Raw genomic sequence first — 13,980 nt, 5'->3', positions numbered from 1 at the left:
TGGTGAACTTCTTTTGCACCATCCCCAAAGCCTCCACATTCTTCCTGTAGTGTGGCAATCAGAACTGCGCACAATTTATCCTGATGTGGCCTTACTTAGGTTTAATATAGCTGTGATATTACTGGGCAATTTTGCCCCAAAAGTTGAAGACAAGCATGTCATTTTTTTTTACCATCTTATCCATTTGTGTTGCCACTTTCAGACAGCTGTGAACTTGCGTCCCAAGATCCTTCAGCATATCAGTGTTCCTAAGGGTTCTACCAGTTATTGTATACTTTCCCCTTGCATCATCTCACTCTTGTCCAGAGTAAACTCCATCTACCATTTCTCTGTCCAACTTTCCAACTGATCTGTATCCTGCTTTTTCCTTTGACAATCTTCCTCATCATTCACACCTCCACAATCTTTGTGTAATCTGAAACTGACTAATCAGACCCATATTTTCATCCAAATCATTCATGTACATTACAAATAACAGAGGCTCCAAAACTCATCTATGCAGTACACCATTGGTCACAGACCTCTGGCCAGAAAACACCACTCCAGAACTACAGAGATAACAAAGTGTGGAGCTGGATGAACACAGCAGGCCAAGCAGCATCTTAGGAGCACAAAAGCTGACATTTCGGGCCGAGACCGTTCATCAGAAAAGGGGGAAGTGGAGAGGGTTGTGAAATAAATAGGGAAAGAGGGGGAGGCAGATCGAAAATGGATAGAGAAGAGGATAGGTGAAGAGGAGAGTATAGGTGGGGAAGTAGGGAGGGGATAGGTCATTCGGGGAGGACGGACAGGTCAAAGGGGCGGGATGAGGTTAGTAGGTAGGAAATGGAGGTGCGGCTTGAGGTGGGAGGAGAGGATAGGTGAGAGGAAGAACAGATTAGGGAGGCGGGGATGAGCTGGGCTGGTTTTGGAATGCAGTGGGGGGAGGGGAGATTTTGAACCTTGTGAAATCCACATTGATACCATTGGGCTGTAGGGTTTCCAAGGTGAATATGAATTGCCGTTTCTGCAACCTTCGGGTGGCATCATTGTGGCACTGCAGGAGGCCCAGGATGGACATGTCGTATAAGGAATACGAGGGGGAGTTGAAATGGTTCGCGACTGGGAGATGCAGTTGTTTATTGCGAACCGAGCATAGGTGTTCTGCAAAGCGGTCCCCAAGCCTCCGCTTGGTGAACCAAGTTCAAGTTCATTATTAACCTTGCTGTAAAGTGCTATAACTTGCAACCTCTTAATAATCAATATGCCTGACTCATTTAACATGTAGCCTGTAATTATTTTGCTAGAATTAATTGATCAGGTACTTTCAGTCCCATAACAGATTGCCTGTTGTGCATTAGACAATATACAAAGCTTTGATCGACCTGGAATTTTTGCAGGAAGGTAGCTGTGCTAGAATACACCTCCTCCCACCAACCTTACTGCAAAAATTCCATCCCTGATTCCCAATTCCTTTGCCTCCACCGCATCTGCTCCCAGGGTGAAGTATTCCACCCCCGTTTATCCCAGATGTCCTCGTTCTTCAAGGACCGCAACTTTCCCCCCGCAGTGGTCGAGAACGCCCTCGACCATGTCTCCCGGATTTCCCACAACTCATCCCTCACACCCCGTCTCTGCAATAACTGCCAAAAGAGAATCCCCCTCGCCCTCACATACCATCCCACCAACCTCTGGATATAACGCATCATCCGCCAACACTTCTGCCATCTACAATCCGACCCCACCACCAAAGACATTTTTTCATCCCCACCATTGTCTGCCTTCCGGAGAGACCAGTCCGTCCGGGAGTCCCTTGTCCGCTCCACGCTCCCCACCAACCCCACCACACTCAGCACATTCCCCTGCAACCACAGGAAGTGCTACACTTGCCCCCACGCCTCCTTCCTCACCCAAATCCCAGGCCCCAAGATGACTTTCCACAACAAGCAGATGTTCACCTGCACATCTGCCAATGTGGTATACTGCATCCGCTGTACCCATTGTGGCTACCTCTACATTGGGAAAACCAAGCGGAGGCTTGGGGACCGCTTTGCAGAACACCTACACTCAGTTCGCAGTAAACAACTGCACGTCCCAGTCGCGAACCATTTCAACTCCCCCTCACATTCCTGAGATGACATGTCCGTCCTGGGTCTCCTGCAGTGCCACAATGATGCCACCCGAAGGTTGCAGGAACAGCAACTCATATTCCACTTGGGAACCCTGCAGACCAATGGTATCAAAGTGGATTTCACCAGCTTCAAAATCTCCCCTCCCCTCCACTGCATCCCTAAACCAGCCCAGCTCATCCCCGCCTCCCTAGTCTATTTTTCCTCTCACCTATCCCCTCCTCCCACCTCAAGCCGCACCTCCATTTCCTACCTACTAACCTCATCCCGCCCCCTTGACCTGTCCCCTCCTTACCTCCCCACCTATACTCTCCTCTCCCCCTATCTTCTCCTCTATCCATCTTCGATCTGCTTCCCCCTCTCTCCCTATTTATTTCAGAACGTTCTCCCCCTCTCCCTTTTCTGATGAAGGGTCTAGGCCCAAAATGTCAGCTTTTGTGCTCCTGAGATGCTGCCTGGCCTGCTGTGTTCATCCAGCTCCACACTTTGTTATCTCGGATTGTCCAGCATCTGCAGTTCCCATTATCTCCTCCAGACCTACACTCTGTTTTCACTGATCAGCCCAACTTTGTATCCAATTTACCAACTCAGCATAGATCCCATATGACTTAGTCTCTGCACCAATCTACAACAGGGGCCCTATAATGCTTTATTAAAGTCCATGTAGACAACATCCCGCTCTCAGCAATCAACTTCATCACTTCCTCAAAAAAACTTCATCAAATTTATGAGACAAGATCTCTTCTACACAGTGCCATTCTGACTATCCCTAAAAAGTCCATTCTTTTCTGAACATAAGTCAATACAGTCCCTAAGAACTTTCTCCAATACTTTCCCTACCACTAAGCAAGTTTAACACTTGTAAAATTTCCTAGATTATTCCTGTTGTCATTCTTAAGAAAAAGAACAAAATTCGCCATTCCCCAGTCTTCTGGACCCTCAACTGTGACTAAAGAGGATACAAAGATCTCTGTGAAGAGCCAAACAATCTCTTCCCTTGTTCCCAATAGTATCCTGGGATAGATACTATTAGGCGTTGGGGACTTACGTACTTGATGTTTTCAAGACACCCAATGCCTGCTCCTTCTAAATATCGACATGCACTAGAATATTAACATACCCATCCCTAATCTTACCAACACCCATACCCTTCTACTTTGTGAATACAGATGCAAAATACTCAAAAGACCTCACCCAGTTCATCTGGCTCCATGCATAATTTCTCTCCTTTGTACTTGATTGGACCCACCCTTTCCCTAGCTACCCTCATGCTCCCACAACACATATAAAATGCCTTGGGATAACAAAGTGTGGAGCTGGATGAACAAAGCTGGCCAACTAGCATCTCAGGAGCACAAAAGCTGACGTTTCGGGCTTAGACCCTTCATCTGATGAAGGGTCTAGGCCCGAAACATCAGCTTTTGTGCTCCTGAGATGCTGCTTGGCCTGCTGTGTTCATCCAGGTCCACACTTTGTTACCTCGGATTCTCCAGCATCTGCAGCTCCCATTATATCTAAAAAGCCTTGGGATTCTCTTTAACCTGACTTGCCAAGGACATTTCATTGTCCCTTTTAATTGCTTGTTTAAGTTCTTACCTACTTCATTTACATTCCTCAAGGGCATTGTCTAATTTCAGTTTCCCATACTATACATATGCTTCCTATTTCTTTTTTATTAATCTTTCAACATCTCTTGTCATCTTATCATATTTTGTCATCCTGATCGTTCATTCTCACAGGAACATCCCGGTCCGGAACTCTGATCAACTGGCCTTTAAAAGCCTCCCACATGTCAGATGTGTCATTTACCCCCAAACACCCAATCCCATATTAATTTTACCAGCTCCAACCTTATACCGTTGTAGTTAGCCTTTCCCTGATTTAACACTTTCACCTGAGGTCCAATGTTACCCTTATCTAAAACTATCTTAAAGCTTACAGGATTATGATGATTGTTCCCAAAATACTCCCTCACTGAAACTTCAATTGCCTGGCTAGGCTGTGTCCCCAGTTCAAGGTCTGGCATGGCCCCTTTCCTATTTGGACTATCTAGATCTTGTTTCAAGGAAGCCTCTTGGAAGCTCCTAACAAATTCTGCCCCATTTAAGCTCCTGGAACTAAGGCAATCCTAGTCAGTTTTAAAATCCCAGTTGAAAACACCCACTACAACAATCCTATCTTCTTTACATGTTTTCATGATCTGCTTATGTATCTCCCACTAGCTTTTGGGAGGTCTGCAGTATAATCCCATCATAGTGATTGCACCTTTCTTATTCCTGAGATCTACCCATTTGGCTTTGCTAGGTGAGCCATACAAGATACCATTTCTCAAAGCAGCTGTGACATTTGCCTTAATCAACAAAGCAACTCCTCCACCCCTATTACATTCCTCTCTATTGCACCTGAAACACTTAAACCCTGGAACGCTGAGCTGACAGTCCTGCCCTTCTCTCAATCAAGTTTCTCCACTGGCTACAGCATTATAGTTTCATGTACTAATCCAGGTTTGAAGCTCATATGCCTTACCCATCATACTCCTTGCAATGAAGTTAGTATACTTCGGACCACCGGTCCCGCCATGTTTACTAACCTGATCTTATCTGTTTTTCCTAGTAGACCTATCAATTTCTACCTTCTCCTCATTCACCACACATGCAGATCTATTGGTCTGGTTCCTACCCCCTGCCATACTAGTTAATTGATGTCTGAGTTATATATGTCCAAGGAAACAGTGACATAGCATGGTAGAATTTAATATTCAGACAGTGAGAAACCTGAGTTGGAGAGCACTGTGCAAAGCTTTAAAAAGGGTATTCTACATAGGGATAAGAGTAGAGTTGTCTGCAGTGTGCTGGGGAAAGAGTTTAGCAGAAAAGACAGCTGAGCAACAATTGCAGACATTTAAGAAAACGCTTCATGACTCACAACAAAGATCTATCCCAGTGAAGAAGGATTTTTGGAGGAGGAAAACCAACCATGGTTAACCAAAGAAGTTACAGGTCGTGTCAAATTGAAAGGAAAAAAGTATACAATGTTGTGAAGATTAGTAGTAAATCAGGGGTTTAGGAAAGTTTTAAAAGCCAATGGAAGATGGCCAAAAAAACAGAAAAAAAATCAACTTTGAATAAATTACCAAGAAAGATCCTGTTTAAATGTATAAAAAGGACAAAAAATGCCAAAGTGAAGATAGATCCCCTTAGAGAAAAAGGTCACAGACGTAATGATCTGGAATCATGAAGTGGCAGAGAAGTTGAATAAGAATCTTTCAGACCTCGCAATAGAAGACACAAAAAGCACTCCAGAAATGCTAAATAATTAAGGGGGAACAGGGGGAACAAAAGGAAATGGCTACAATAACTAACACTATAAAAAAGCTGCAGAAATAAATGGAAACAAAGGCTCATACATTCACTGGACATGATAGGTTGCTTCCTGGGATAATAAAGGAAGTTGCTGCATAGGTTGATTGCATACTGGTAGCAATCTTCCTTAGATTCTGGAAAAGTCCCGAGGACTGGAAAACTGTGAATTATTTAAAAAGAAAGAGCGAAATAGGTAAGTACAGGGGTCATCTCAGTGGCCCCTGTCATGTAATGAACATTAAGAATCTGTGAGAGCCTTAGTATGATACTGAGTAAGAAAACCAAGACATTCTTCAGAAAGGACACTACCATCAGAACCCTACAGTGCAGCATGTTGTCCAAAGCAATGTAGGCGGGGCCTTATTCAATGGAACTGAGCTGTGTGAAGTCATCCTTCACTGACTATAAATGTTTCGATGCTACTGGGGCCAACATCCCCTCTGTAATACAAACTGCACATATGGCTTTATGGTTTGACCTCTTTATGGCTTTCTTCTTTTTAATGTGAGTTGAAGTTCCAAACTGAAGGAAGCCGTCACAAGATCAGATGCTCCTTCATTCTGTCATGACACAGTTTGATGTTAGAATAGGTATTATTGGCAAGATAACTATCTTTCAGACAGGGTTGTAGTGCTCAGTATAGCTAGCCTTTTTACTTCCGTTTTTGTTGCTTCAGCTGCATTGACCATCACACAGCTGATGATGCAAAGTGAACATACAAGTTTCACCTGCACCATCAATGTTCTCTTGTTCCTTTCCTTCCCATTATCGAAACCTATGAAGGACTTAGCGTTTGTGACACGGTGCATCATAAATACAAATTATTTATTCTTTCTTCTTGACTATAAAATTATGCAGAAACCACCTTTAAAAATAATCAACGGGGAAATTAGTCCATTTGCTTCACTATTAAACAGTAGGTTTATGGTTCCTGTCTTTTATTTGATCATGGGATATGGATGTCACTGACTAGGCCAGCATTTATTGCCCTTCCCTAATCAGTTAATAGTTGACCACATTATTAAGGGATTTATGTCCCATGTAAGCCAGATCCAGGTTATGAGGGCAGCTTTCATTCCCTTAAGGGCAGTAGTGAACTAGATAGATTTTTACAACAATTGACTGTGGTTACATGGTTGCATTAGGCTAGGTGTTTATTCTCAATTTGATTGAATTAAAATTACACCACTTGCCGTGGTGGGATTGAAACACATATACCCATTAGCCTAGTGTTCTTGATTATCAGTCAAGTGACATTAACACTTTGCCACACCTTCCCTGGACTAAACAAACTATAAAATTCTCTTGTGAAGGTGAAATGATAAGTTTCAGCTTGCTTTATTATTATTATCATCATGTTAGCCCTGCATTCAGTTTATTGCATTAGTCAAAGCTTTATCTGATCAGTATACAAGTGGTTTGATTTACTCCAGATTATTACAAGTAAATTGTAATAATTTTAATGAGGTCCGTCAGATGGACTTCATAGAATATGAGTTCCCTAATTGGGACTGTTAACTTAGTCTAATCAGGGAGCCCTGGCTGACAGACACAAACAGGAGTGTCAAAGGTTCTGTTCACTCTGAAAGTTGGTTCTGAGGGAGTGTCAAGGACTCTCCACATGTAAATAAAGGATGACTTAGTAACAGTATACCAGCTTCTGTAGAATTATTTCAGTGGTGACTAAAGAAAAGCATGTTCCTGAAGAAATTTGCTCGCAACAGCTGTTTTTGAATTGGACTAGGTATTGCTGGCACGTTGCCATTATTTGGGAAGCTTGACTTACTCAATCCTTCCAGCAAAGACTCGGCCCAGAATGTGAAAAGAAAGCATTATTCTTTTGAGGCAGATGAAAAGTCATAAGTAAATTTCCTGACAGCTTGTGGACCTGCAGTTTTTTTGGTTATTTGGAGCCTAATTTTTCCCTGATGCACCAGATACTAAAACCTTTCAGTGGTGACAGATTTAGTTAATAGTACAACCCCAAGCCTCCTCAAAACTCCTCCAGAGTCCCAAGACTTTAGTTTAACCATTAATGAGATGCTGAGGGGCCATTTGGTACATAGGATTAATGATGTAACCATGCAAACATGCTTATTAGCTCAAGCCCAACTGGATTTCAAACAGGCACTATAACTGACTGGAAAATGTGGCAAGCGGAGCATATGAGTTGCAGGGTATTCCAATGGAAGTGGACACCATCACCAGTCCAACTGAGTTTGGGGAACATCACTTGAGTGAAGGCAAGCCTCACTCAAGATATATCCTGAACAGAGGGTTCATGGGTCAACCCACAGCAAAACCCCAAAACAAAGCCAAGCCTCTGACAAATGGGTAACATTTTATTCTAGATCCAGGCCAGCAAGCCATTGTGTTTGCTGCCGATATGCAGACTCGAGACAGCAGAAGAGTGACACTAGACCTAAATTGATTAAAAGAATTCATAGGCTGGTATCCAGGAGAGTGCACACCCTGAAAGTCTACTGACGTCTGGATTAGAACAGTTAAATTGCTTATCAACAACCAAATCAGAACCAAAGTAAAAGCCTGCTTAAATGGTCTTATGGTTGTAATGAAGGTTGATGCTGGTGCGGCTGTTTCAGTGATCCCGGATGCAGTCTTTAACAAAACTCACTCTGGACTCCAACCCTTAAGTTTGCACAAGACCTCAGCTAGACTGAGAACCTGTACTAGCAATCATTTACAGATTAAGGATACAACTTTGGTTCTGGTCTGTTATGAATAGCAGCTGGTCAGTTACCACTGATTGTATTAGAAGGTTCAAGCCCAAGCTCAATAGGGTAGAATTGGTTGGGAAAGATTCACCTGGATCAACTCAACATTTTCCAATTAGAAAATTGTTGCATGAATGAAATCCTAATTAAATACCTGGAAGTTTTTCAGGAAAGTCCAGGGACTATCAGAGGAGCCAAGGCCACCTCGTATGTCAATAAAGAAACAATTCCATGATTCTGCAAGGCAAGTGCCATTTGCCTTACGAGCAAAAGTAAATGCAGAAATCAAGAGGCTAAAAAGTAAAGGAATCATAAACTAATCCAGTTTGCAGAATGGGCAGCAGTGATCACATAGATTGTGAAGCCAGCAGGTCGATTTGCCTTTGTAGGGACTTTAAGCAAACAGTAAACTGCTTTTCACAGCTGGGTAAATACCTCAAACCCTCACACAGAAGATTTACACACAAAGGTCTGTCTTTCCCAAAGCTGGATATTAGCCATGCATACTTGTAATTGTGGTTATTTGAGGATCCCCAGAAGTATGCTACAATTAAAACCCATATTGGTTTGTATCAATATACATGATTGCCATTTGGGGAATTGTCAGCCTGTGCACTTTTTCAGTGGACAATGGAGAGCATTAAGCAATTACTACCCCAGGTCACCACGTATAGGTGATGCACTAAAAACAGGGAAGACTAATAAGGAGCATTCAGAGAACATTACCATAGTCCTTAGACTTTTCTCCCAGGAGGTCATATGCCTTAGAGGGAAAAATGTGTGTTCCAGGCACCGCATGTGACCCATTTGGACTAAACAGTCAAAAAGACTAGGTTACACCCTTTAGAAGATAAAGTGAGAGAGAACAAAATTGTCCCAGCTCCCATGTCCCTACTGGACTTTAGGTCTTCTCTTGGGCTGATGAATGATTACAGAAAGTTCATACATAACCTGGTCTCCATCCTATCACCTCAGCATCAACTCTTAATAAAGATTCAGCCTTGGAAATGGTCGCATAGCCAAGCCATAGCTTTCAGGGATATGAAGAAACAGCTTTCATCCTCTAAGGTGTTGGCACACTGTGATCCCAAGCAAGATTTAGCAATGATATGAAGTGCCTCCCCATATTGCATCAGAGTAGTATTAGCTGATAGGTGACTCAATAGAGAGGAATACCCAATAACATATGTGTCCAGGACTTCGGCTAATGCAGAGCGTAAATATGCCCAGAAAGAGAAGAAAGGTTCGGTGGTCATATTTGGAGTCTGGAAGTTCCATCAAATCCTTTATGGACATAAAGTTGCAATGATAATGGAACACAAACCTCTGCTAGGTCTAATTAAAGGGGATAAGGCAATGCTAACCATAGCTTCAGGCCAACTTCAGAATTGGGCTCTAATAACATGTGCATATAACTAAAAGTTGGAACAATGTCTTGGAGCTTAAGTAGCAAATGGATTGGATTGCCTTCTGCTGGCAGATACACCCCCGTCTGTACTGCTACTAGAAAAGTCCGTAATGGTTTTAAATATTATGGACACATTTCCAGTCACAGTGGTCAATATCAGATTTTGGACATAAACATCTAGTTCTGACAAAACTGAAACAGCTGGTGGGGATAGGAAAAACCAAAGGGCCGTCACAGCAGAACTGAAACCTTTCTGGGCCTGGAGAGACCAGATCACAGTAAAGGATGGCATTTTATTATGGGGAGCAAGAGTGATTGTCTCAAGCAAAGGTCACTACCAGACAGTGGCTTAACTCTGCCAGGGTCATTCAGGAGTTTCCAAAATGAAAATGTTGGCAAGAAGTTATGTCTAGTGGTCAGGATTCGATGCAAACATATCTGCATTGGTGGGGCAGTGCCCAGGTGCCAACAAGGACAATAATTGCCATCGGCAGCTCCTTCACATTTATGGGAATGGCCAGGAAACCCCGGACTCAGTAACACCTTGACTATGCAGGTCCTTTCAGGGCCTCAATGTTCTTAATCATTCTTAGCCACTCAAAATGACTGGATATGCTTGGAGTTCATTCATCAAACACAGGGATGACGAAAGAAAAACAATGTTCATCCTTTGCAATACATGGAGTCCCAGAAGGATTGGTAACAGATAATGGACCATCATTTACTGGCAGGGAATTTGAGAATAAAGTGGAATGGTGTTTGCCATATACCAATGGCTTGATACTACCTGTCATCCAATGGCTCAGAAGAAAGAGCAGTCCAAACTTTGAAGGCAGGCTCAAAGAAATAGCCCACAGCATCACTAGATATCAAACTGTCCTGGTTTCTATTTGATTATAGGACCAGCCCTCATGCAACTAGAGGGATAACTCCAGCAGATTTGCTAATGGGAAGATGACTTCGACCAGGTGAAATCTGATCTTTCCAGATGTTGGGGAGAGAGGGTGAAATGTCATCAGGAATGCCAATGCAGGGCAGAAGATTCCACTAAGCAAGAAGCACTTTAGGTGGCAAAGTTTGACTTCGGAACCATGGAAATGGGTAAGAGGCATGGTTGATGCAAGGTCAGGCCCAGTGAAGTATAAAGTTTGGGTAAGTGTGACAGCCCTGAACAAGCATTTAGAACATACGAGCACTACAATGTCCCAAAATGTGCTCTGCTCCTCGACAGGCTTTCTGACTGGCCTGGAACCCGGGGTTCTCCCTCCCTGACAAGCATTGAAGATACCTCTGAATCTAAGACTGACATAGCAGATATCGCTGCCTTGACGCCTTTGCTGCATGAAGAAGAGAATGAATTTCTTCTAAGGTCCTCTGGGCACAAGAGACAACCTACATATTGCCTGTATCAGAGGCAGACTGTAGGAACCTGACCTGGTGCTAAAAACCCCAGGAGGAGCAACAAAAAAATGGACTGGCAAATGTTCTTGGACTCAGAGGGGTAGGGATGTAGTGATTGCAACCAAGTCATCCAGGGGGACTTCATAGAATATGAGTTCCCCAATTGAGGCCGTTAATCTGGTCCAATCACAGGTAAGAACAGGAGTGACAGATATCCTGTTCATTCTGAAAGCTGGCTCTGAGGGAGCTAAATCAGTGTCAAGGTCTCTCTGCGTTTAAATAAAGGGTGACCAGGTGACAGGATAACAGCCTCTGTGGAGTTATTTCGTGAATCACAGGTTCAATTTCATTATTAATCTTGCTGTAAAGTGCTATAACTTGAAACCCCCTGGTAGTCAATATGCCTGACTCATTTAACATGTAGCTGCCTGTAATTATTTTGCTAGAATTAATTGCTCACATACTTTCAGTCCCATAACAGATTGCCTGTTGTGCACTGGACAATAAACAAAGCTTTGATTGACCTGAAGCCTTTCCTGCTGAAAGCAGTTAGCGGGTTCTTGAAAATGTTTCTTGATTTTTGAGCTCATTAACAATGTCATAATATTTCCTTAACTTACAGTGTCAGGGTTTATTTTCTTAGGCTTTACTTTCAATTCTATACCAGCAGTCCAAGAAATAGATGGTTCCAACAAAGTACTTGTTCTCCTAACTGACAACAATCTAATAAATCTTCATCCATAAGACAATTTTAATTTCAACAGTTGTGCCTGCTTTGGCACAAGATAGGCACAGATGCCACATATCATAAAACCACAATACATAACCTTTTTACAGTCATGACAAAATAGAAAATCAGTCAAGGTTGACAGAGAAACTGTTGGAAAAACAGTTCATAAACATCAGCACCATAATGAGAGATCTCTAACAAGGTAAACATAAGGCACTGTTGTGGAAAAAGCTATCAAAAGATATTGATATAGCTTTGAACAAAAGTGACACACTGTCATGTTTAGTGTGATCTACTTGACAACAATTGTTAACTTTACTGTAAGTAGGCACTTAGCTCTGCTAACAGAAACATAACAGAAATTTCCGGGAACAATTGTATTCAGGTCAACGAAAGGTAACAATTGTTTTCAGATGCTTATTAATTTTCTAATTATTACATCAAAATTTCTTTACTGCCTGAAGTATCAGAAAATTTGAGAAACTGGGTCCTAGGCCATTGAAAGTATGGCCACCAAAAGGGAGCAACTAACATTGGATATGTGTAAATGTCCAACTAAAGACACACAGATAATTTGGAAAATTTTAAAGCTGGAGGAGAAGATAGAGGTAATGAGGGTGAAGTCATGTAGAAGTTCAAGAATGAGGATGAGAATTTTATAATCAACACCCAACGTAGGTCAGCTAGTACAGGGTGATAGCTAAGTGGGATATGGACAGTAGAGTTCTGGATGAGCTCAAGGTTTGGTGCAGTGCATAATGAACAATCAGTTGGGAAAGCTTGCATTGGTTAAGTCTAAGCAGAAATTAGGGTAGAAGAAGGAGCAGGGCAAAATTCACAAAAAATAATTTGAGCATATATAGAACATAGACATAGAACATAGAAAAGTACAGCACAGTACAGGCCCTTCGGCCCTCGATGTTGGGCCGTGGAATAATCCTAATCCAAAAATAAAATAACATAACCCACATTCCCTTCAATTCACTGCTGTCCGTGTGCATGTCCAGCAGTCGCTTAAATGTCACACATGACTCTGCTTCCACGACTACCACTGGCAAACTATTCCATGCACTCAACTCTCTGGGTGAAGAACCTCCCTCTGATGTCTCCTCCATACCTTCCTCCTAACACCTTAAAACTATGACCCCTCGTGGCAGTCAATCCTGCCCTGGGGAAAAGTCTCTGGCTATCGACTCTATCCATGCCTCTCATTACCTTGTACACCTCGATCAGGTCACCTCTCTTCCTCCTTCTCTCCAGAGAGAAAAGTCCAAGCTCTCCTCGTAAGACAAGCCCTCCAGTCCAGGCAGCATCCTGGTAAACCTCCTTTGCACCCTCTCCAAAGCCTCCACATCTTTCCTATAATAGGGCAACCAGAGCTGGACACAATATTCCAAGTGTGGTCTCACCAGGGTTTTGTAGAGCTGCAGCATAACCTCGTGGCTCTTAAACTCGATCCCCCTGTTAATGAAAGCCAAAACACCATATGCTTTCTTAACAATCTTATCCACTTGGGTGGCAACTTTGAGGGAGCTATGCACTTGAACACCAAGATCCCGCTGTTCCTCCACACTGCCGAGAATCCTGCCTTTAATCCCACTTTCAGCATTTAAGTTCAACCTTCCAAAATGCATCACCTCACATTTATCCAGGTTGAACTCCATCTGCCATTTCTCAGCCCAGCTCTCACAAAGCCATGCTGACTCCCTTTAATCACGCTATGCTTTTCCAAATAGTCATAAATCCTATCCCTCAGAATTCTTTCCAAAACTTTGCTGACCACACACGTAAGACTGACTGGTCTGTAATTTCCAGGGATTTCCCTATTCCCTTTCTTGAAAAGAGGAACAGCATTTGCCTCCCTCCAATCTTCCGGTACGACTCCCGCGGAGAGTGAGGAAGCAAAGATCTTCGCCAGCGGCTTAGCAACCTCCTTTCTTGCTTCCTGGAGCCACCGAGGATAAATCTGGTCTGGCCCTGGGGACTTATCAATCTTAACGTTCGCTAAAATTTCGAGCACATCAACTTCCTCAATCTCGATCTGTTCAAGCCTGTTTTCCTGCTCCTCAAAGTTCTTATTCACAACAAGGTCCCTTTGCTTAGTGAAAACCGAAGCAAAAAACTCATTTAGGGCTTCCCCTATCTCCTCAAGCTCCACGCACAAGTTCCCTACGCTATCCCTGATCGGCCCTACTTTCTCCCTGATCATTCTCTTATTCCTCACATATGAGTAAAA

Source organism: Stegostoma tigrinum, chromosome 15, assembly GCF_030684315.1.
Source record: "Stegostoma tigrinum isolate sSteTig4 chromosome 15, sSteTig4.hap1, whole genome shotgun sequence".
Lineage (NCBI taxonomy): Eukaryota > Metazoa > Chordata > Chondrichthyes > Orectolobiformes > Stegostomatidae > Stegostoma > Stegostoma tigrinum.
This window is presented reverse-complemented; position numbering follows the sequence as displayed.